The sequence below is a fragment of the Narcine bancroftii genome, chromosome 9 (assembly GCF_036971445.1).
Source record: "Narcine bancroftii isolate sNarBan1 chromosome 9, sNarBan1.hap1, whole genome shotgun sequence".
Classification (NCBI taxonomy): Eukaryota; Metazoa; Chordata; class Chondrichthyes; order Torpediniformes; family Narcinidae; genus Narcine; species Narcine bancroftii.
Genome location: NC_091477.1, coordinates 34,376,491 through 34,397,859, shown reverse-complemented (window position 1 = coordinate 34,397,859; position 21,369 = coordinate 34,376,491). Strand labels below are relative to the sequence as shown.

At 43.1% G+C, this 21,369-nt stretch overlaps 1 protein-coding gene across 5 annotated transcripts in view; it reads right to left on the bottom strand.

The window, feature by feature from the left end:
- The window catches only part of arhgef37 (Rho guanine nucleotide exchange factor (GEF) 37), a 148,130-nt gene that overhangs the window by 101,691 nt on the left and 25,070 nt on the right, over positions 1-21,369 (bottom strand). For 2 of the 5 annotated variants that reach the window (XM_069898758.1, XM_069898757.1), the window contains exon 4: positions 697-817. The exons of 2 other annotated variants lie outside the window; for them this stretch is intronic. The gene's annotated coding sequence lies outside the window, so the exon portion shown is untranslated. Of the gene's footprint in view, positions 1-696; positions 818-19,167; positions 19,276-21,369 lie in introns of all 5 variants that reach the window. One more of the 5 variants, XM_069898759.1, reaches the window with a different exon arrangement.

The following is a 21,369-nucleotide window of genomic DNA, read 5'->3' as shown; positions in this document are numbered from 1 at the left end:
AATAAATTAATAGATTGGTTTTGTTTCAAATACAGAAGTTCAGTAGGCATGAATTTTACAAATATTCACTATTTTTAGTTTAATTTATTCATTATTTAATTAAATTCAGAAAATTTGGACTTGTCTGAAAACAGAAAAGGAAGTCTGCAAATATCTAGTGTCGGCCATTTGTCACAATTGCAAATACTGTATTGTGGCAGGGTGAGAGACCACGTGAGTAGATGGGCTGAATCACCACAACACGCAGCTGGTCCAAGATGGCGCAGGCTCCCATTCACTGCCGAGAAGGAGCCCGCGCCTAGCGCCATGTGTGGGCTAAGGAGCCCTCCATTTCCGCGTAGCAGCCCGCCGGTCTGAGAGTGATAGCGTGACGCTTCCAGAAGCCAGCGGGACACTTCACTGGAAGTGAGCAGGCCATCACGGAGACACAGCGAATCCAAAGCAATAAAGTCATTGTTTGGTTCACCCTCACGCAGTGTGCTCTTTCTTTACTCGGTAGCGCTGCTACAGCAGTTGCTACAGTATAATACATTTCAAAAAACAATACAAGTGAAATTGCAGAGGAGACTTTTGGACCCATAAAAAAATCTACTGGCCATAATAAGCTAGCTGTGTTAACTGGATGACTTAGAGAAGCTCGCTTACTGAACAACCAGTGTTATCTGTCAGGAGTTTGCACCTTCACCCCATGCTTACTTGGATATTTTTCAGGTGCTTCAGTTCTCTCTCATGTTCCAGAACAGGGCTGGTAGGTTAATTGGGAGTATTTGAGTGGTGCAAGTTAATGGGCCAGTAGAGCCTGTAGCGTGCAGTATCTCTAAATTAAAATAAAAATTAGACAGTTACTGAGCAGATTAATGCTGATGGATTTGTAAGATTAGTGAAATGTCAGAATGATTAATTTTGGTAGAAATGAGTCATTTTTTTAATGCTGTTTCTCTGGAAATCCTGCAGTGAAGAAACATATATCATCTACTGAAAACTATAAAATATCTAGATCTGTCAAAATATCCTTTAGTGGTATTGAATGTATCATCAGGAATCTTTGCCTCTTCCTGGATCCCACAAATGAGAGATCCAATGGATCAATCCCATTCCACATTGAAGGTAAATAGTTTTTCCGAGAGATGAAAAAGTTATCTTGAGGGGGGAGTTTATATCCAATCATCTAAGATACTGGTGCTCCTTACGAATATGGTAGGCACACCACAGGACTGAACAACTGAATAATTTGCAACTAAAGACCACTCACTGAATCCCTCCTGCTGGAAATCTGTAATTTGTATAATAATTTAGCAAGAGTTTGATAGAACTGCAACAATGTTATGGGATTAGGAAAAATAGAGGGTTATGTGTGTGAGATTAGGGAAGAAGTAGATTATATAGGTCAACACAATATCATGAGCTGAAGGACCTGAACTCTGCGGTATTGTTCTGCAGTGAACTGAGATTCACTGGTGATGGGTTGTGCTAATGCCTGGCTCATCCACCAGGCTCTGCCCCCATCAACCCATATATAACCCAGGTTTCCCGCTTAAACTCTGAGCCCTACTGAAGACCATTGAAAGACCCTACTCTTTGTTATAAGCTAATAAAGCATGTGTTCTCCCTCCAGTTGTGAAAGCTTTTATTCACGCCACAATTGTATTAGCATATAACAAGAAGATGGAAGCACTGCTCAAGCCGAATATGCTTCTGATCACCACTCAGTCTCCTGAACATGATCAGGGACATGTTTGACTCTGATGAACTCAGGAGGTCAGATGCTGCCATTGAGGCTTTGAAGGCTCGGTACCTGAAGTCACAAAACAAGGTCCTAGCGAGGCATCAACTTGCTCTACGTTGGCAATAGTCTGGAGAGACCATCGATAACTATCTGCTTGACTTGTGGACTCTTGCCAAGAAGTGCCGGTGTGAAATGGTTACCGGCTGTGTTCGTGAGGAAGAACAGCTCCGGGACACCCTAGTCAAGGAGGTCTGCTCGAGATATGTGAGGCAGCGACTACTTGAGTCAGGTAAGAAAGACTTGGCCAGCTACACTGAACTGGCAAAGTCCCTTGAACAGGGCCAGCTTGAGATCAACGACCTCGAAGCCAGTGACAATGCTCTCCCAGCGAACCCTTCCCAGGAATGGCAGCCACCTCCCATGTTAGGGAGTGCTTCTTCTGTGGTAGAAGCCAGCATCCTCGCTCTCAATGCTCAGCTAAGGACTCCAGCTGCAGTAAGTGGGGACACTGGGCAAGGGTCTGCCATGCAAAGGGAACCCCTGGAAAATCCACAGCCTGCACAGCTCCCAGCCTCCACTCCAGCCCCAAACCATCACCTTCAGCCCCAATTTCACCAGAGAATATCTGCTGCGCCACTCACCGAAGGAGGGTGACAGTTGGAAAACGGAGCGAAAAGTCTCATCTTACCACGATTCGAATTTAGCACTATCATCGACAGAGGAGGAAGAAGGGTGGCCATCTTGCCACAACTCAAGGTTGACCCCATCTTGCCTGCCGATGCATCAGGAAGGAGGGGGATACTCAAGTGAGGAGGACTATGGAGTCTCCAGGGTCCTAGCATTGATGATTCTGGACCAGGACAGACCACATCAACTCAGTAACTCTATGGTGAGTTGATCTGTTAAGGTAAATGGACACTCAACTAGATGCTTAATTGACATTGGATCTACAGAAAGTTTCATAGACTCTCAGACTGTTTAGGAATACAAACTTAAAACTGTATCCTTCAAATTACTGTACATTTTTAGCATCTCATTCACACTCTACTCACATTCAAGAACATTTGTCTTTTGAAGGGGGGTAATTTTGTAAACTTTGGTTGTATGTGCTTAATGATTTATGTGATCTGGTACTATTGGGTCTTGACTTCTTGACTTAAAAGCGTGACCTTGGAGTATTCTGCTCCCCTCCCTTCCATAGCGGTTCGGAATTGAGAGCCATTAAAATCGGAGCCTACATGCAGCCTCTCCACACTTAATATTGACCCCCCCACCTCTCTTCCCAAATCTGTCTCCCAATTGCAAGCCAATTGCTATGAAGAGCAGGCGGAACAGCGCTGCTGATCAAGAGTTCATAAAATCAGAGACTTAACGCTTACTCAACAAGAAAATCATTGAACATAGCATTAGCCCGTGGAAAGCACAAGTGGTGGTAGTAAAAGGGAAAAATAAGTCCAGGCTAGTAATTGACTATAGTCAAAAAAATAATCATTTCATACTCCTGGACGCATACCCCTTCCTCAAATTTTGGACATGGTGAATGATATTGCGCAGTAACGGGTCTATTTGACCATCAACCTGGAGGCTGTCTATCATCAGCTTCCAATCCATTCCGAGGATCATCCCTATACTGCATTTGAGGCAAACAGCCATCTCTATCAATTCTGGAGGGTCCCTTTTGGTATTACCAATGGGGTTTCTATCTTCCAGAGGCAGATGGACAGAATGGTGGACGAGTACAGGTTGAACGCTACCTTCCCTTACCTCAATAACATCACCATCTGTGGCCATACCTTGGACAATCATAATGCCAACCTTCAGAGTTTTCACCACACAGTGAAAGCCCTAAACCTCACTGATAACTCCAGAAAGTGTATTTTCAGGACTAAATGACTGGCTATGGCTACATGGTGGTATCATTGAACAAGAAGCGGGAGTACTCATCAATGATGGAGAGAAAATGTATTTCCGTTCGTGGAGGGGAAAGGTCCCTTAAAATCAACACTGAGCCGTTCGAAGGGCCAGGATGACTTAATTAGGTGCACCTTATCGGGGCAGTAGAAATGCGGCTTGCACTCCGTGCAGACCTGGCAGGACTTGGGTCATTTCCCTGATATCTTCCATTGAGTAGGCCAGATTGTGTGCCTTGACAAAGTGAGCCATGTGGGTAACCCCTAGATGGCAGAGCTCATTATGTAGAGACTGCAGTTGGTCAGTGTGTGCTGAGGCACAGCTTCCTCTGGATAAGGCATCTGGAGGCTCATTAAGGGTACCTGGCCGATAGGTTAAGGGTCGCGGCCAGAGCCACGTCTGAAGCATCACTTTCCACTTGGAAAGGTATATTCTCGCCCACCGCATGCATGGTGACTTTAGCAATGTGGCTTCGGACATAGGTAAAAGCCGTTTGGGCTTCAGCCGAGAGGGAAAAGTAGTGGATTTTAAGAGGGGGCGCAAACCTTATCGGCAGAATGAGGGACCCACTGGGTGTAATATGAGAAAAACCCCAGGCATCTCCATATTCATAGCAACTGGGGCTCATCATTTATGAAGAGGGAGCTATGTCAATACCTGCTGGTAAGGGGTATTGCATCCAGCAGGACTACTAACTACAACCCCCCCCCGGGGGGAACGGGCAGGTTGTAAAAGAAAACACCACATTCTGGAAAGCTGTCAAATTGGCCCTTGTTGAGGCCCCCCTGGCAGGATGTCCTACCCATGGCACTCCACTCCATCCAGTTGCTACTCTGTACAACAACCAATGCGATTCTTCATGAGCTTTTATTCAAATTTGAAAGAAGATTGGCTCACCACACCAGGTCTGGTCCTTCTAAGATAGCTCATGAGGAGAATCAAGAATAACGCCCTGGTGGAGAGGGTGAGACTACTCATGTATGCCTAAGTGAAGTACCCAGATGGCAGGGAAAACACTGTCTCTATCAGGGAGCTGCCACCTGCTGAAACAGAGAGTCCATTGCCTCGGGTGACACACGAGTTCCAGAATTCTTTTTCACCACCTCCAATCAGGGCCTCAGGAGATTCAGTTCAGGAGGAAGAATCATCCCCCCCTTCATTGAACCAGAGATCCTACCACCCACTGTACCCCCTCTATGAGGGGACCAGGAGACCAAAGAAACCCAAGGCCCACCGGTGCTGAGGTGCTTCTTCAGGTTTTCCGGACCCCCAGATTGTTTAAAATCTGTAAATAATTGTAAATATTTTGATTTTTTTTCTCTTTTGCTGAATCTCTATTCTCTGTCTTCATCACAACCCTAATTCTGCAGGAAGGGGCGAATGCAGTAAACTGAGATTCACTGGTGATGGGTTGTGCTGATGGTTAGCTCCTCCCCCAGGCTCCGCCCTCATCTACCCATATATAATCCAAGTTTCCTGCCTAAACCCTGAGCCCTACTGAAGATCCTTGTTAAGTCTCTACCCTTTATTATAAGCTAATAAAAGTGCGTGTTCTCCCTCCAGTTGTGAGAGCTTTTATTTGCATCACATGTCTACGTTCCAACATTACCTCATGGCTCTTGACCTCAATCCCTTGAATACTTAAGGCCAGGACAACATACACCTCCTTATCCACCCTATCAACTTGTGTGGAACCTTGAAGGATCTATGGACTTGGACCCTTTGATCTTCCACACTGTTATAAATCCTGTCGTTAACCACATATTTTGCCTTCAAAACCTTCGAAAGTTCATCACAATATTTGTCTGTATTGAACTCCATCTGCTACTTTTTTTTGGAAAATGTTATTTATCATTTGTATCAATACAACGTATAAATTCAATAATACTGTAACTTAACAATCCACACAGAATAATGCAATTTTTAAATTTTCTCCCCAACCCCCTCCCCCAAAAGAAAGAAAAGATAAAATATTCTTCAAATATAATATTGCTAACATATATATATAGTATTCATTGACTATTTTTTTATAATTACTAACAGAGAGGGGTGGGCAAGATGGAGGATGTGGATGGACTTTTATTCATAAATCAACATATTGTTCCCAAATTTTATAAAAGTTTTCAATTCGATTCCTTAAACTATAATATCTGCTACTTTCTAAGCTCAACTCTACATCCTGTCCATATTTACTTGTTCTTCTTCTTTGGCTTGGCTTCGCGGATGAAGATTTATGGAGGGGGTAAATGTCCACGTCAGCTGCAGGCTCGTTTGTGGCTGACAAGTCTGATGCGGGACAGGCAGACACAGTTGCAGCGGTTGCAGGGGAAAATTGGTTGGTTGTGTTTGGGTTTTTCCTCCTTTGTCTTTTGTCAATGAGGTGGGCTCTGCGGTCTTCTTCGGAGGAGGTTGCTGCCCGCCGCACTGTGAGGCGCCAAGATGCACGGTTTGAGGCGATATCACTTGTAACCTAATGATAACCTTCTACACTATCCATAATTCCTCCAGCATTTGTGGCATTTGCCAAGTCCTTTCATCAGTAATTTGTACATATTGCATAGGACTGGATCTTAGAAGCAGCATACCATTCAAATTGAATCCATAAAAAATTATTTGTTTTCACCTGTAGGAATCAAAGAAAAATGGAACCATCACATTGTTGAAAAATACACAAAGAACTTTGATGAGATTCCCACAGCTTTCCACAATGTCCACAGTGAAGGCATCCAAATGTAAATACTCATTCCATCTAATCATAATTTATTTCTGTAATTTAGAAAAGTTGTTTGTAACTTTTCATATTGTTAAAATTACCTATTATATTCTCTAATATCACTTAATAAGTTCGTCAATGTGAGAAAAAAAAACAAGTCTTTCCGTGGAGCAAAGAAGACAGTGTAGCGGCAGCTAAACGGAGTCAGGAAGAACGAGACCAGTAGCTGGTGGGCTCGTCTGCACTCCAGTTGTTTATTGAAACTTCCCACGCTGCGCCTTATAAGGCTACAGGTAAGTCCCGCCCTCACGCCAGAAACGACATTATGACGTTACATGTGGACCTGACCCGGCCGGTGACGACTCTGGCGGCGCCATCTTGATGCAGTTGCTCCACTGCAGCGACCGTAACACGTGGAGCCGGTTCGCCTGCCGTCAGTGATGTGCACTGCCATTTAGCAGTCTTGTGAGCACAACAGAGTGTACTGGTGACCTCCAACAACAACTGCCATCCTCCATCACTTTGATCGGTGTATGAAGCAGGCTACAGAGCCACAAAAAGTATAAATAAGTTAGATTAAAAATTGAATGAGTTTAAAAATCTACATGAGTTATTAACTTCACAGCTTCTGACCTTCATTTGAGTTTCACCCAGCTGGTTATATGTGGATACAACCATCTCCCAGGCAATAGTAACAATAGCTGAGAGCTACGGTTGTTGACAAATATCGGTTGGCTTGCTTGAATGTTCATCAAATTTTCATTTTTCAGCTGAACACACATTTGGTTCCAGAGGATAATAAAGTGCCCAGATATCCTTGATGAGAACTGAGAAGTCAGTTGATCACTTGTCATATATACTGTATGCTTTTAGGTTTCAAATTCAAATCCAGTTACAAGCCTCCACATTCAGCCATTATTGTCTGCAAGACAATATCAGAAATACCAAAACAATGACTTATGTGCAGAACAGTCCTTGGAATAAATATAAAACTATATTTGAAATGTGGTAAGTGCATCATCTTGTGTTCAGTCAAAACAAGTATTGGCAATGTGGTAATATGTTGGGAAATTAAACTATCTAACAATATTCATTCACACATCTGGTTTGTAAAATTTGACTGGGCAAAGCCTTTTTTGCTTCCTGTTTTCCATCCAGGATGAAAATAGACCACCTTCCACAGAATTTTGGTCTTAGTAATATTCTTAACTGACTTATTATGACAGAGAAGGAGCACATTTGGCTGATTAGGTCCATGCCAGTTGCAACAGAGCAATTTTGCCTGTCCTGTTTCTTCTCATCTTATTTCCCTGAAACCCAGTGTCATGAAAATGCAAAACATTGCTACCCCTCCACCATCAGACTCCTAAGCAACAGACTCAATCAGAGGCTCATTTAAAGACTCTTACTTTCCTTATTATTTGTGACTGAATATTCATTTTTTCCTGTATTGCACAGCTTTTTTTTTTAACATTTGTCCCCTTTGTATACGTATATTTCTTGCGTAGTTTAGTTATTGATGATACTCTCTGACCCTCAAGAAAAAAAAGAAACTCAGGGTTGTATGTGATATTCTGACAATAAATTTTAACTTTGAACATTGGATGGGACTCGACTGCTTCTGCTTCACACTGGTCCTCATTTCCTCTATGCCATTATTGCATGTCACCCCTCCAATCCAAGATGAAGAATAAGTGGTTCCATGTGAAATCATAGCTGGAAATTGGATCCTATGTTTTTTTTATAACCATGACCAAAGTAAATACTGTCTATAATTATGTTCAGCACTTTGTGAGAATATATAGTCAATTTATGTGTGCTCAATATTTCAAATTATAATATAACAGATTCATGACGATACCTAATCTTTGGCTTGGCTTCGCGGACAAAGATTTATGGCGGGGTATGTCCACGTCTGCTGCAGGCTCGTTAGTGACTGACAAGTCCGATGCAGAACAGGCAGGCACGGTTGCAGCGGTTGCAAGGGAAAATTGGTGGGCTGGGGTTGGGTGTTGGTGCTTTGTTCATGAATGAGTGAGACAAACACCAGGCTGAGTCGAAATCAGGGTTCTTTGTTCTTTATTACCGGATTGTAACACTTGCGACTAACAAAGTTAGTCGGAGAATGCATTCTGCCGTTATCAGCAAAATGGTGATTTTTTATACCCTTGGATATGTGCTTAGAACATCATCATATCATTACTTGTCCAATGACTAAAACTGTTGCTATCCTTTCCCTGCTAGCTTCCTGCCTCTCAATCCATCAATGTCTCTCTTATCTTGTAAGTACAAGGATGCATTCTGTTACTCCTTAGTACTGGGTGACTCCTTCTCCGGTCCCATCTCATGATGTTTTACCTAACAGGAGTACAAGGACACCTCCCCTTCTTGTTACTGCCCTGTACAGGTAACTCCCTACACATTCCCATCTCATGATGTTTTACCTTACAATCCCTCCTTTGTCCTCTTTAGAGGACAATCTCGCCCTGACTATGCTACCACCGCGTTACATTAGTTCGCCTATTATTGCCAAGCTCTATACGGGTTCTGTTCACAGGGTAGTTCGGCTGGTGGGCGAGGGCTCCCCCAACCCTCCTTTGCGTACACCCCCCATCCGTCACCCCGATCCCATTGCCCGTTTACAAGTTTCATCCCATTTGCCCCCAAGCAAAAAACTAGCTAACCCCCCGTACATTAGTAAATTCCCAAGTTAACATATGGTCTACAATCTAATTCATAATACTTGTTCTACAATCTGATTAATAATGTTTGTGTTACAATCAATGTTATAATATTTAGGTTACAAGCAAGGTTAAAATTATATGTGTAGCAATCTAATTCACAATCCCTCCTTTCCATCACATTCCCCTTCAGACTCCAGATCGATCTCAGCAACTTTCTCCGCCTCCTGTAATGTGAGATAGTCTTGCTCCACAGCCTGCACAGCTTGATATTTCGGAGGCAGTTCATCACGGTCAGCAAAGGCTTTCTCTATGGTCCTCGTGACCAGCGTTCGAATGCATGGAATACAACAACAGCCACAAGTGATAAAAATTGATACAGAAATGAACAAACCCAGCAAAAGTTGTCCTAACAATGTGCTCCATCTCCCAAACACTCCCTGTAACCAGGATAAAACAGGATTGGAGACTCCAGACTGGGCTTTTAATTCTTTCGCCAATGCCCTAAGTTTCGTTAACCCCTTAGTGAGTGATCCATCTGGCCCTGTGTTATTAGAGATAGAAGTGCAGCATAGATCTCCAAACATAGCACACACTCCACCTTTCTCTGCCAGGACCATATCAATCGCTATCCTATTCTGAAGTGTCATAAGGGAAGTTTCTGACAGTTGTTGATGTATTGCCTCAACAACGTCCCTGGTCAAATTTGCAAGGCGCTGGACATTATAGTGAATAAGGTTGATCCTATTAACATTTTTATTTACAGTGATGGGAAAAATTGCACTAAAAACAGGAAAGCTTTCAAACCCAGCTGCAATCTCATCGGCTAATTTAAATTCGTCCGGAATATTCCGGGCTTGGCCAATGGCATCAATCCATACCCCATCAGGGTTCCTTCCTCCCGGCCCCAAGAGTCCAACACTCCTCCTTTTCCTCCACAGCCAACTCTCTGTGTGGCGCAATTCTAGGGAATCCTCGTCTCCCTCCTGCCTTTTGACAATCAGCACTGGCGCATTAAGGGTTACTAGAGCACACTGACCATCCCAGTTAGCAGGGAGCCAGTTGTACAGCACTCTTCCTCCACAAAACTCATCTGTGTAGTCATTCAATCTGCTACAAGTCTCCTTAGTTTCAGATTCATTTTTTTTGTTATGGGACCTCAAAATCATCCCCTGTATATGTTCATGATAACCAGTAACCTGTTTGGCTGCCCTGTCAGGCACCCATGTGGCGTTTTCCCTGCTAATAGTAGGTCGTCTACATACTGAATCAGTGTAACATCTTCCGGGAGCTTTAATTTCATTAGGATTTCGCTAAGGGCCTGATTGAACAGTCCTGGACTGTCCTTATAACCCTGAGGTAATCTAGTGTATGTGTACCGATGTGCTTGGTAAGTGAAAGTTAACCAGTCTTGCCATTCCTCAGCTAAATTCAAGCAGAAGAATGCGTTTGCCAGATCAATGACAGTATAGTATTCGTGCTCCGGACTCAGAGCCCTAAGTGCTACATATGGGTCTGGGACTGGTCTCCCGATGGTCTTGGTAGCCAAGTTAATTTCCCGGAGGTCGTGTACCATCCTCCAGTCTTTTCTACCCTGTTTGGGAACAGGCATGATGGGCGTGTTCCACATACTGTCAGGTGCCGCCCTTAAAACCCCTGACTCCATTAACCCTTCTATCGTTCCTTTAATACCCTCCTCCTGACTGAGCGACAAGCGGTATTGTTTTCTCCATATTGGTTTCTGCCCGGGGTTGGCCAATTCTAGAAATACCTCTCCTTTTATTACTCCCACATCATAGGGCCCCGTTGTCCATATATGTGGACTCAGATTAGAAAGATATTTGTCTGAGTCTCTGTGATCAATATTTTCTCCTTCTATGGCTCGGTCTCTTTCTACTTTCTCATTCACAACCTGGTCCCATGCTTCAATATTCAGTCTGACAAATTTTCCTCCCTCCGAGGTGGAATATCCCGGGATTTCTGTCTGCCTGTATTCACACCCTATCGCTTCCTTTACCATCGGACCCAGCTGTCGAGCGTGATGATCTTTGGCAATACCCAAGGTCACATGAGGCACACTTTCTACTCCTAAGCAGAACCACTCCATTTGTTCTTCTGTCATGACAACCATAGCAGCTATTCCCTCCTTACCTACAAAGATAAATGGACAATGTATCGTTTCTGTCTTCCCTTCTTTTAGAGAGTCCCACCTCTCCTCATATTCCTGGTCCGGGTGGATGGTGTAGTTTAATGTAACATGCATAGGATCTAGTGGATAATGGTAATCCCCATACCGTGGAATACTGGCCCTCCACTCAAAAAACTGTTTAATCAGCCCTGGGCCTGGTTCATCATACAGTAGCCGACTCCAGAAAATACTAACCTCCACAGAGTCTTCTGAAGCGTTAGATGGGGTCATTACTATAAACTGTCCTCCCCTTCTTATTGTATCCCCTGGGTATGTTAACCGAAGGCCCTTCTCAGAACATTGTATGGTTATTCCTAGTTTGGTAAGAATGTCCCTTGCTAATAAATTAATGGGGCAACTTGGCACAACCAGGACAGGCGTTTTAACCCTTTGTCGTCCAAATGTCATGTCGATGTTATCTGTATAGGGCTGTGTTTCCCTTATCCCGGAGAATCCTATTGTAGATAATGTTTTGCCCGAAAATGTGCTCCCTGGGGGTTTTTTAATCACTGTCGTAACTGCTGCCCCTGTGTCAACCATAAATTCAATTTTTTCTCCATTTACCGTCCCCCAAATTTTTGGTGGCTCCCAGGGAGGCGTGATTTTTGATTCTCCTGGGCACCTTCAATAATCAAATTCAGCACCTTCCTCAATATAGTCATTACACTGAGGTGCCTGGACTTGTTGATCACTCTGCCACCCCCCGATTCTCTGGGGCCCATCAATGTGTCCACCCCTACCCCTTGCTTGTCCTCTTAAGTTTCCTCCTCTTCCCCGATAGCCTCTCATAGAGGGTAATCTTTTTCCCCTTGCTCTCCCAGCCTCCGGACAGTTCCGCTGGTAGTGTCCAGGATTTTGGCAGTACCAGCATACTGCATGTTCCCCTCTATACATTGTACCTAGCTGTCTTTCCCAACCATTTCTTACTTGGGGTCCCGGATTTATCACTGGCCCCATGACCTGTGGGACTATCTGTTGGGCCGCTAATTTAACCCCTATATGTTCTATGGCTCTCACCAATTTATCGGTTGTTTTGTCCACCTCCTTCTGGGACGCACTTTCTGACTTAGCATGCTCTGATTGACGATGTCGTTTGATTGCATGTGTCAGGTGTCTTTTCCACAAATCCTCTGACATTGTCTCTAATCCCACAATGTCCCTTAATTTTGCTTGAACCGTAGCAGGTAGTCCGTTTATTATCCCATTACGAAAGTGAGCCCTTCCTAAGGGGCTGTGGTCGGGTCTTTCTCCAGTCCCTGTTTCCCATAAGTCCCATGCTCGAGTGAAATACTCGTGTGCAGTCTCTCCTTCCTTTAGTTGAAGGGTTACCAAGGCATCCAAACTATAGGGTGTAGGAAATGTTTCTCTAAGTGCTTCCCAAAATTTATTCCAAAGTGGGTTAAATTCTATTTCATCCCCCAATTTACTGCTTCTTACAATTTTCTCTATTTGCTTCAGGGCCCCTTCTGCCTTTAATTTTATCATGATAGTTCTGACATCTGCGAGTGCTAATTGTTCTTGGCAGGTTTCTCGCTCAAAACAAGAAATCCATGGACTAGCCCCATTACTCAACGGAGGTAGTTTTTTCATTAAACTCTCTAAGTCCATTCGTGACCAGGGTACATATTTTTGAGTTCCCCGTCCCGTGATCAGTAATGGGCATTGATATCTCAATTTTGGGGATTTCTGCTCCTTCTTTACTCTTGGCATGCATTTATTTATCCCACCTTGTTCTGACTCTTCTTTGTCACTGTCACTGTCCCTATCAGTTTCCAATGTCTCAGGGTCAAAGGTATATTGGTCACGTTCATCTCTAAGATAATCTTTTCGGCCATAGTTTAGTTGTTTCACATCTTTCTCTTTTGTTCTAACTATGTCCAGGTAGGCATGTCTATTTTTCTCCCTCCCGAGTCTTTTCCTTCTACTTTCCTCCCATGGTGGATCGTATCTCGTTTCCTCATCTGTACTACACTTTTCGTCCTTTACTCCTATTACCATTCTTTCAGCTTTAATTTCTCCTGACAGTGTTGTAGTTATCTTTTCCACTTCCTTCAATACACCTACCATTAATTCTTTTTGATCCTCACTGATCTGCCCCAGCACATTAATATCTCTGTTTAAGTTTTTAATGTTATCCTGAACCTTTGTTTTCTTTCAAAGCCCAACCTTCACGTGGGAGATTTCTCCTCTTAATAACCAGTTTAGGGCAGAAAACTCAGGTCCTCAATTGTTTATAGACCACCTTCTCACTCTATTGGACTTTGCAACGACACAATAAAGACTTTAAACTCTAGTAGTTTCTTGCGAAGCACTTAATAAATGTCATTCAAACACCTTAAGGACTTTTATCTTGTCTGTAATCACTTACGTGTTACAATCCTGGCATGCGACCTTCAATTGTGGTCGTCTAATTTGTCCGATCTCCAGTTCTTACTGACAATCATAAAGATTTTAAAAAAAAAGAGAGAATTTTGTTAAAACAGGCTTCTCTGGACCTTTTTATCAGCCGGCTGAGATGATTGTCAGAAAAAACAGAAACCGTCGTCCAGTGTTCACTCACCCATCACGTCGGGGTCACCAAATTGTTAGGTCTGCTTTGTTCATGAATGAGTGAGACAAACACCAGGCTGAGTCGAAATCAGGGTTCTTTGTTCTTTATTACCGGATTGTAACACTTGCGACTAACAAAGTTAGTCGGAGAATGCATTCTGCCGTTATCAGCAAAATGGTGATTTTTTATACCCTTGGATATGTGCTTAGAACATCATCATATCATTACTTGTCCAATGACTAAAACTGTTGCTATCCTTTCCCTGCTAGCTTCCTGCCTCTCAATCCATCAATGTCTCTCTTATCTTGTAAGTACAAGGATGCATTCTGTTACTCCTTAGTACTGGGTGACTCCTTCTCCGGTCCCATCTCATGATGTTTTACCTAACAGGAGTACAAGGACACCTCCCCTTCTTGTTACTGCCCTGTACAGGGTAACTCCCTACACATTCCCATCTCATGATGTTTTACCTTACAGTTTTTCCTCCTTTGTCTTTTGTCAGTGAGGTGGGCTCTGCGGTCTTCTTCAAAGGAGGTTGCAGCCCGCCGAACTGTGAGGCGCCAAGATGCACAGTTTGAGGCGATATCAGCCCACTGGTGGTGGTCAATGTGGCAGGCACCAAGAGATTTCTTTAAGCAGTCCTTGTACCTCTTCTTTGGTGCACTTCTGTCTCGGTGGCCAGTGGAGAGCTCGCCATAGAATACGATCTTGGGAAGGCGATGGTCCTACATTCTGGAGACGTGACCCACCCAGCGCAGTTGGGTCTTCAGCAGCGTGGATTCGATGCTTGCGGACTCTGCCAGCTCGAGTACTTCGATGTTGGTGATGAAGTCATTCCAATGAATGTTGAGGATGGAGTGGAGACAGCACTGATGGAAGCGTTCTAGAAGCCGTAGGTGATGCCGGTAAAGGACCCATGCTTCGGAGCCAAACAGGAGCGTGGGTATGACAACAGCTCTGTACACGCTGATCTTTGTGTGTTTCTTCAGGTGATTGTTTTTCCAGACTCTTTTGTGTAGTTTTCCAAAGGCGCTATTTGCCTTGGCGAGTCTGTTGTTTATCTCTTTGTCAATCCTTGCATCAGATGAAATGGTGCATATAGATGAAATAGCATATCCATAAACATGCACACACACAGACGTATATAAAATATTAGAGGATAAAGTGGGTAACTACAAATGCAACAATGTTAACTGCCACATGGGGGCAGAGTTGTATAACTAACTAAAACAATAATGAAGCTGCAGCTCAGATACAAGCAGCAACTTGGGTTTTGTAAGATCAGGGCACTCTTTTGTATTGATCAGACAAAGAATTGCTGGAGGAACTCGGCAGGTCAAATATCCACAAGTGGAAATGCTTTGTCCATGTTTCAAGTTGGAACCTTTTATCAAAAAGGAAATTAAAAAAAGGTAAAATTACATTTCTCATAAGGGAAAGAAGCTGGGGGAGGGGCCCAGAGATGATAAGACAGAAGGTGTGAGAGGTGGAGACAGGTAAAGGGAGAAACCATTACGAATAGGGGGGGGAGGGAGAAAGTTCAAGGCTATGTGCTCAACCCACGACTGACTCATGACTGCACTGCCAGATTCTGTTCAAATAGAATCATCGTTTGCAGAAGATACAACAATAGTAGTCTAATCAGCATCAGTAATGAGTCAGCTCAAAGAGGGGATATTCGGAGGCACAACAAATGACCTGAGTCTCAACGTTGGCAAGACACGAGATGAATGTGGTCTTCAGGAGGATGAAGGTTGAACACTCTCCACTATACAGCAATAGCTCCGATGTGGAGAGAATGGAGAGCACAAAGTTTCTTGGTATGCATAATCCAGAAGGCAAAGCGTGGGTATGCACAGACAATCCATAAGCAGCTGTGTGACACCAGTGACATGAGGCACATGTGGCAAAGTTTCAAAGCAAGATATCAAAATAACAGAGAACACTGCAAGCCAACGGCAATGACGCTGTCCTTCTGGACAGACTGAAAATTTTCTACTCACGGTTCGATGAGAAAAACATGCTGATGCCAAAGAAAGCTCCATCTCTCTCTATCTCTGAAGAACAGGCCCCCTGCGTAGCCACGGCTGAGGTGAGGAGAATCCTATCCAGGGTAAACTCACACAACACAGCAAGACCAGGCAACATTCCCAGCCAGGTACCAAAGAACCGTGCTGAGCAACTGACGGAGGTCTTTATGGAAACCTTCAACACAACACTGCAGCAGCCCATGATAGTCATGCGTTTCAAGACAGCCACCCCATTCTGGCGCCAAATAGGTGGCAGTAACAGGATTCAACTTCTACTGCCCAATGGCACTGACCTCCACCATTCTGAAATGTTTTAAGCATCAAAGTGCACCTCCCAGAGACAAATGACATATTTTAATTCACCTATAGATGGAGCCGTTCCACTCATGATGATATAACCTTGGTCCTCCATTTTGTCCTGACCCACCTGGAGTGCAACGCCTCATTTGCCAGGCTGCTGTTCATCAGCTTGGTGTTTATTTTGATCATTCCCCAGAGGCTGGTGAAGAAGCTGTCATTGTTGGGAGTCAACACCCCTTTCTGTAACTGGATTCTGGACTTCCTAACGTAAAGACCACAGTCTGTCCAGGTGGGCAGCAGACATTGAGCACCAGCACGCTGAGCAGGGGAAACCTCAGGGCTGTGTGCTCAGCCTGCTCTTGTTCATGCTACTGAGACACTAAATCCAGCACCAACAGTCATTGTTCGCAAATGACAACAGTAGTTGGCCTCATCAGCACAAAAATGAGTCACATTACACAGAAGAGGTGGAAAATCTCGTGAAATAGTGTGAGAGGAACAACTTGACTCTAAATGTAGACAAGACAAAGGAGATGATTGTGGACTTCAGAAGGACCAGGGACGACCACCCTCCACTACACGTTAATAGCTCAGTAGTGGAGAAGGTGGAGAGCACCTAGTTTCTCAGAGACTACTAAAGAAGTGACCTATTCTGGACACTTGTCATTTGTCAGGAAGGCGCAACAGCGATTGCATTTCCTTAGAAAGCTGAGGACACAAATGTTACAATCAAAAGTAACTTTTTTGAACAAATGGGAGACAAATAGGGGAAGGCATCAATCGATACTTAATGACTCTACTCTATAGACATTCACATTGGACCCAGGTTAGACTCAGCAGCCACCTATCTTCTACATGCTCTTGCATGTACATACAATTCACAGACAGGGACCATCAATTCTCTGTACCAACCACTGATCTAGCGCAGTACTACAACTCAACTTCAATGTAGTGCACACCTTACCCATGACTCCTCCAGTGATGTCCACAGTAGCGACAGGGCATGGAGCAATGTCCAAGACTTGGATCAAGAGACAGCTTTTGGCCCTATGATGACACTGAGTCATTTAAATGAGCCAACTGTAAGGTGTGCACAAATGGGTGGCCAGAGTTCAACCTTGATTGACAAATGATGCAACTTCCGAACAAGTTTCAGACAGGGAGATCACGATACCCTCGTCAAAGTTACCATGAGCATTGCCTTGGTGCCCCTTACAATAAGAGAAAGAGAACCATGTTCGCCTGTCGTAGCAAGAGGTTTACGGCAGATGCCATCTCACTGGCTCCACACAAAGCCTGGAACACCTGGACGGCAAAGATGCATACATCATGATGTTCCTTATCAACTACAGTTGGCATTTAACACCATTATGCCCTCAAAACTGATCAGAAAACTCCAAGATCTGTGTAATTAGATCCTGGATTTCCTCACATATGTAGACCACGTATATTAGTGAGGAATCAGTGAAGCACATCTCTTTCCCAATCTCTTTCAGTACCAGAGCACCACAGGGCTGCCTTCGTAGCTCTCTGTTCTACTCGCTTTATATCTCTGACTGTGTGGCTCGCTATGACAACACCACCATCTATAAATTTGTGGATGATACCACGTTAGTGGTTATATAAAAAGAGGTGATGAAAAGGGAAATAGAATACGAAAGAATTATGACATATTTATTAAAATATGGAATCCTTATTTGAGTTATATTGGCACCCAGTTTGATTAATTCCCCTACTTGCAAAGAAGATAGCACAGACATCGTGTGTCTGCTTTTTTTAAAACGGGAAGGGTCATTAATTGATTCTGCATTAATATAAGTTGCTTCATCAATTGTATAAGGGAGGAAAGTAAGGGGATGGGATTAACACATACTCTGATTTTTATATATATTTTATATGTATGTAGAAATATCAAGTTGATTTATTATGATTTGTTGAGTATGTAAAATTCAAAGATAAAATCATTTTTAAAAATAGAGATTGAAAACACCTGGCTGAACGATGCATCAACAATAACTTCGCACTCAATGTCACCAAATCCGAAGAGCTGATTGTTGACTTCAGGAAGGGAAAACCAGGTGTTCGATCTAGTGATCTTTGGGAATTCAAAGGCGGAGATTGAGCAAATTTATGTTTTTTGAGAGTCACCATCTCAGAAAGTGTGCTGACTGGCTGCAGCATACTCTGGTATGGGGTTACCAATGTAGATGACACTTTCCAATCTCTCCTATTGCCCAATTAAAAAACATGTCATCTTCTAAGAAATGCAAGCTTCGATATTCCAAAAGGCAATCTTATCACTCCAATAAACTAAACTTCATATTTTCAGCTGTAAGTGGACTTGTCAGCCACAAACGAGCCTGCAGCTGACGTGGACATTTACCCCCTCCATAAATCTTCGTCCGCGAAGCCAAGCCAAAGAAAGAAGAAGATAAACATTTTGCATAACTTTGCATCAAGATTTTCATAACTTGAGTTAATAAAGCATTCTGTAGAAATAATAACAAGGTTATTCTTTTTTAAACAGTTAAACCAAATTAAGATGATTATAATGAAATAAAGTGATTAATATGATAAAACAGCAAATTCAAAGAAAAGTATTTTGAGAGCTTACGCCTCCTTCATGGTTCTGCAATAACTGAACACAAGCTCCCCGTTCTCCTAGATATTACAACATATGATGCCATAATAATTATGGTAACACTACAAAAACAATTTATCCTTAAAGGGATAGTCATAAAATTAACAAAAATCAAAAACACTAGGTTTTAACCTTTACAACCAATACCCCCAAGTGTAAAGCCCTGGGAAAAGTAGTGGACATAGCCCATGACATCAAATGCAAAACCCTCTCTACCATAGAAAACATCTACAGGGAATGCTGTCATTAGAGAGCAGCAGCAATCATCAAGGATCCACACTATTCAGCACATGCTCTATTCTTGCTGCTACCATCAGAAAAGAGGTATAGGTGGCACAAGGGTTGCACCACCAAGTTCAGGAACAGCTGCTATCATCAGACACCTCAAAAATAAACTTAATCAGGGATTCATTTAAGGGCTCTTACTTTTGCACTTTGTTTTTTTTTTAAATGTTCACATTTCTTATTTCTTTCCAGATGTTCACTGTGTACAGTTTTTTTTTGCACTTCCAGTAAGGGGTAATTCTGCTTCGCCTGAAGGAAGAAGAATCACAAGGTTGAATGTGAAGTCATAAATGTATTCTGACAAGAAATCTGAAGAAGAGGTTCCCTTCAGAAACACTGAGTGTCCATGGATTTGCCTCCAGCACTCAAACAGCCTCTGCAGCCACACTGAAAACCATTCAAACCATTAGCAACCTGAGCTCCAGGTCCAAATCTCCATTACGATCAGGATGGCTCCCTTCGGGAGCTCTCTCTTACCTTCAGCAACCCTCCATCAGCCAGTTTTAGCAGTCCACAGCCTGTGTGGGTCTTTCAGCCATTAAACCCCTCGCTGGTCTGTTAATGAGGTCAGCTTCCTTGTAGGGTCATCTAATATGCCTCTCCTTCTCAACAAGGGCTGTTCTCCCCAATTCTGCTGCCCTGTGTTGGTCTGTTGCTTCCACAGGCACTGAACCACCTCATGGTACACTGCCCAGCATGGGTGCACCCATCTACAGCAGTGACCTCCATGGTTGCAGGATTTTTTTAAAAACCATCAGCTTCTTTAACAGGATGTTTGATCCCTATACTGACCCATTGCATCATAACCAAGCAGTAGGACCCTTCAGAGCACCACTGTGTCTCTGCTCCCCACTCTCCCAAGTATATCATAGCGGTAATGCTGCTGTTACAGCAGCTCTGGTAGTGCCCCAATATTTTTTGAGTCTCCATATTTCAAATTATGCCAGTTGATTGCTGATATAGTCGTGGTCTGACAGCTGTGGAGAAGAGAGTTTTTAGATTTAACTCTATTTATGAGTTTTAACCCCTTATCTTTTCCACTACAAACTCAGTACCTTGCTAAATTTTACGCTCTTACAGTATCCATCCCTGATAATTGCCAATGCTCATTCTCCAAATAGGTTTCACACATAGCTAATCTCATATCCTATACTATAATAGTTACCTTAACTACACATCTATAAATAAGAAAATATACTTTCTCAACATCCACTTTAACACTGATCTCAGTACAGGCTGGTGATAGTCTTAACTATTACTGCAGTTACCATAAACCCAAACCTACAACTTTCTGGTTTGATTTCTTCTTAAGACTCCTCATTTTCATCCTTTTTCTCAGACTATCACCTGTCTTTTGACAAATCACAATGAGACACTGATCATTTCTATCCCCGTCACCCTGGTTTGAGTTCAAAAATCATCGCCACTGACTTTCTTGCCTTGTGATAATCAAGCCTATTAATCAGAAACTCAGCAGGGTGGAACCATAAATACTGTAGCCACTGGTGCAGGTTAAAAGCTGGGTAACCCGAGTTGTGTTGCTCTTCTCCCAACACCTCAAACCTTTCCTATTTACAAGATATGAGCATGAAGGAATATTCTCAAATAACATGATGAAAGATTTGTATAATACAACCAGACAAAAACAACGTTCTCCAGTCCTCGGTGAAAAAACACGCAAACACACAAACGGACATAATGTACATACAGGTGTAATAGTCGAGCTTTTTGGACCAATTTTTCAGGACAAATTTGGTGGGGTCAACTTTCTAGATTTCAGATTTATTGTCAGAGTACATACATAACATCACATATAACTCTGAGATTCTTTTTTCCTCTGGGCGTGGCAGAATTACCATAAATTAGTAGTTTAAAAAATTAATTGTACACAGGGTAAACATGTAAACAAATAAAAGAACTGTAAACAGATAACAAATGTAAACAAACTGACTTAGCAATACAGAGAGAACAAAAGAAAATCAATAGAGTGCACAAGTAAGAGTCATTAAATGAGTCTCTGATTGAGTTTGTCATTGAAGAGTCGGATGGTGGAGAGGTAGCAGCTGTTCCTGAACCTGGTGGTGCGAGTCTTGTGGCACCAATACCTCTTTCCTAATGACAGCAATGAGAACAGAGTGTGTGCTGGGATGTGTGGGTCTTTGATAATTGTTGCTGCCCTCCGACAGCAACGTTCCTGTAGATATACCCCAATACAGGGGAGAATTTTGCCTGTCATGTCCTGGGCTGTGTCCACTACCTTTTTGGAGGGCTTTACACTCAGGGGTATTGGTTTTTCCACACCAGACCATGATGCAGCCAGTCAGCACACTTTCAACCATATCT